Here is a 4,367-nt window from a genome sequence, read left to right on the forward strand (position 1 = left end):
CAAACGTTACTTTGTTCTTATTTCTTTGTTAAAAATAAAAAGCCATAATCGAAATAATTCGGCAAATATTCTCCGAATCAACCCATAAAAATGTATGGGTAAATCTTACTTCTTACTAATATATCAAATGTGAAATTTCAGATGGATGTTTGTTAGAGTTTGAAGCTTAACCTCTGAACGATCGATCTCGATAAAATTTGGTATAGATGTAAAAGATAGTCTGGAAGAACACATAGAACACTTTTGTTTTTTTATAATTCCACGCGGACGGAGTCGTGGCCGAAAGCTAGTGTTTAATAATATGTGAATTTTTGTAATAAAAAATGTTTTACATATTTGGCTGTAAGTCAGAAAAGCCTTTGCCCGCACGCAATGCATGTAAAAAAAGTCGAATGACAGTTGACAAGTTCGCTTCCCGCGCAAAAAACGCGCCATCATACAAAGGTGTATTTGAACATTAAAACATGACGTTGCTTTTACGATACATTTTTTTCTTGGAATTACCAGTCATTTAAAAATTAAAATATAATTTCGTATTCCAAAGCGTTGAATAGGACTAGCCCGTTTTGATCCGTTCGATTTACAACCGACAATTCCGAGAACTGAGTCGGGGAAGTAAAGTGAACTGGGGACGAGTTGGCACGTTCCCGCACGCTCCACTGCCGCCAAGTTTTACATCCGACGCGAAGCTATGCCCGCTAGATGTGCTTCATAAAAGAAAATTATACGACTGCATCCGTAAAATATAACCTCAAAAGTAGAACATCAGAATTAGATTATTTTCTTAAATTCACCACTTTTAGGTTATTTTTCTAACTTTACTTTTGTGTTTTATTCCTTATCTACAAATATTAATAGAAAAACTCGAATAACTTAGAAAATATAATGTAAGTAAGATACTAGTCTACACGCAGACATTTAAGACATATGTAGATAGACTGGATAGGGAACAGTTTTTTTTCACCGGTAACTTCTTTGTAGGGTAATATCTCAATGTCAAATTGACACACCTAAACGATTCTCAGTGTATAACTTTAAACTAGCGGATTATTCCCAAACGTCACCCCGCTCTGTCCCCAAATGGCAAGAGATGAGAATAAAAAGTTTCATCCGTCCCACCTTTTGCGACGAGGGGACGATTGAAACTTATTTTATTTCTTAACGGTCCATACTGTCACCTTATTGGTGATAGTGGGACTAGAGAGTGGGACGGATGAAAATTTTTATTCTCATCTATCGCCACGTGGGGACAGATGTCAAAGAGGGTGATGGTTGGGAATAATCAAACTATCTCTTTGTTTGTGATTTTGTCTATCGGTCATTAGGGCTACCTAATAAAGCTAGTAAAATTATGGTAGAAATGTTTCAAGTGAGTAGTCTATGCATACTCTATATATTGTTTGAATCTCTATCTACATAGTAGAATAAGCATATATACTTCTGTCACGTATATAATGTACATAGGCGCTCGGTTTACAGCGTGGTATATTCTCTAGCCGGGGGAGAAATCTTTAACAAGAAACGTGTTTAAGTGTTCACCTCTGGAGCTCAATTTTAAGGTTACAATTTAATGTACTAGCTTTCGCCCGCGACTCCGTTTGCGTGGTATTAAAAAAAGTAGCCTAAGTGTTCTTCCAGACTATCCTCTACATCTATGCCAAATTTCGAAGAGATCCGTTTAGCAGTTTTAGCTACAAAATCTAACAAACATCTATCCATCCATCTAAACTTTCACATTTTAATATGAGTAAGATATATGGACAAAGTAAATAAACAAGCATTTCACAGTTAGATGTCGTTTGATTAGAATCTTAATTTTGCAATAAACCGAACGATTTCTATAATTCTTTTATTACTAAAAGCTATATTATCACTTAATAACATGTACCATAGTAATAATAATTACTAAAGGTTATTCTAGTGATTGTTATCCCGAGTGAGTCGATTTCCTGTACACATATGCCGTAGGACGCATGCTAAACCGTATGGAAATTTGGTTAAATCTCAAGCATCGTAGCAAATTCTTCGTTTCATGTTAACCGCATAATTTATTACGAAGTCGAAAATGTACGCAGAAAACGTGAATTATAAAACTATTGAATAGTTCCGGTAATGAGGGGCTGCGAACAAATTACATCGCGTCATCAAAGCTAGCGCGACCAGTGTTGCTTGATACTATGTCACTTGGCCTCGCACAACCTATCACTAAGTACAAATTTAAATGTGCTATTACTACCTTATTCCAAAGTCTTAAAGTTGATAATCGCATGATAGGAGCTATATTAAAGAAAATGTTTAGGTATAATTATGGCTAGATAATATGCATTGATGAAACGAAGATCTTCATATGTTTAAAGTACATTATACAATAGGCAGAGCATATTTACGGCAAAAGGCATCGGTGACAGATTTAAATGTAATGTCAGGTGTGCACAACTTGCGTACGTAGAAGTACAGAATCCTAACAAAGACTAACAGAATCTCCGCAGACGCGAAGTCAATAAAACAAAGATTAAAGAATTATGCAGAAGCTAACATCTACATCTCTTTGTTTACATCATATCGCTACAGTATGTGATAATCTATACATCTCTATCAGGCGTAATAACTGAATTCAGTCTCTTCTTTTATCGTATTTTAGACTATCCATCCAAACTTTCTACCGTCCTGTGTGAATCCTTCATATTCTTTTAATTTGTTTAGCTTTTATATGTTATTTGCCATGTTTGATCCATGTAATTTGTTCTGATAGATCAAGTTAAGATTGAACAATAACTAGATTTTTTGATGAAAGTACAAGAAGACTCTGTCGTGAGATACGCACTGGCCACACAGCCCAAGGGTATGCCTCACGTAAGGTATAATTTCGATTATTACGAGTAGATTTTTGTTCCACATCAATGTCTGTTCGTAGCGCGTTTGGCCTAATGAGGCGAAGTATAAATGCGACAGCAGTGCTGCGCGGTGCGGCGGGCGGGGGAGGTGCGGCCTGCGCCCTCGGGCCGGGCCCCGCCGCCGGCCCTTTGACGCGCCGCGCCCCGCCGTGCGATGTGTTTGATCGCTCCTACTACGTTTATTATGATTTGATACTTTAATATAATAGTGTTCTTATTACAATTTATACACTACAAATTAAGGTACTAGAAACATTTAAAAACAATTACAAGCAGTAAATACACTTTTGATCAATTATTTAGATAAAATTCTGTACACCATATTTTAGTTATTATGTTTGCGTATATTTTTGTGTTTAAAGAAACATAAATTTTTGCTTTATATGATTAACTAAAATCCAAACAGTAAATAATTTAAATTAAAATGTCAAAAAATAAAATCTTTTAAAGACTTCTGTAAGTTACTTTAAAGCAGTATAACTTTAAAATTGAACGATGTTCAAAAATAATAAATAAATAAATATTAAAATATCAAGATGTATAAATCGCGCTACAGCCCGTCAGCACCTCGCTGGCACGGCGCGGCCCGGGGCGCTTGTACTACAACTAGGGATGTCACAGATGCTCGTAATTATTATTATTATTCGGAATTAAAAAAATATATAATTGTACTCATTTCTCTAATTACCTTTACTACACATATTATCTCCTATTTATTAACCGAAACTACAAGAATAAATCTTGTCCATAACATCAGTTTTCCGTAGTTTGTAGTTATACCACTATTAGTATATGTTACGTTTAACTCTTTCAATTTTATTAGTTTGAACATAATTTGTGTTAAAAATATGTAAAAGTTAATATTCAAAATTAGTGACAACCCTATTGACTTTATCTACCTACGACCGCAGAGTACACACGGCGTGTGCCGGCAGCCGGCAGCGCTGAGCACTGCCTACGTATTCCACAACATACTATGTATAGAGGTATGACATCATATACTATCCAAAGAGATATATCTCCAGGTAAAAAAGTGTAAAGCCTTATAACGTATATGTGTGAAATAAAGTTAAGAACTGATAAGGATTTCTGACACAGTCATAGGTCAAAGCCTGTTAATATCAAAAAAATATCAGATCTGTCATCGATCTGTATAAATGGATAGGTATTTATTTGAAATTGACAGATTTGTTCTGATTTAAATGCGCGTGAAAATGTCAATTATAATAGGAGAAAAATGGGTGCGCCCCGTACAGGAGTAGGATAAGGTAAAGATCTTCAAACTTCAACTAGAGTGGACAAAAATAAAATTTGTATACTTCGTACTGCAGAAAATATCGGGACGATTTTATAACGTCTTGTATTCAATAATACTAACAAATAGCACGTAATATTACTAGCGCGTAGACCTAAACTGAACAGTTCAACTGCACAGTTTTAACTGATCAGTTAAAACTAAGCGACTGTAGCTTT

The 4,367-nt window shown here is 35.3% G+C and overlaps 1 protein-coding gene across 3 annotated transcripts in view; it reads right to left on the reverse strand.

Annotated features, from left to right (window-relative positions):
* Positions 1-4,367, reverse strand: part of LOC106108280 (nucleolar protein 4-like) — a 111,173-nt gene that overhangs the window by 88,611 nt on the left and 18,195 nt on the right. The gene's annotated exons all lie outside the window — the stretch shown is intronic.

The sequence above is a fragment of the Papilio polytes genome, unplaced genomic scaffold (assembly GCF_000836215.1).
Source record: "Papilio polytes unplaced genomic scaffold, Ppol_1.0 DF821733.1, whole genome shotgun sequence".
Taxonomy (NCBI): domain Eukaryota; kingdom Metazoa; phylum Arthropoda; class Insecta; order Lepidoptera; family Papilionidae; genus Papilio; species Papilio polytes.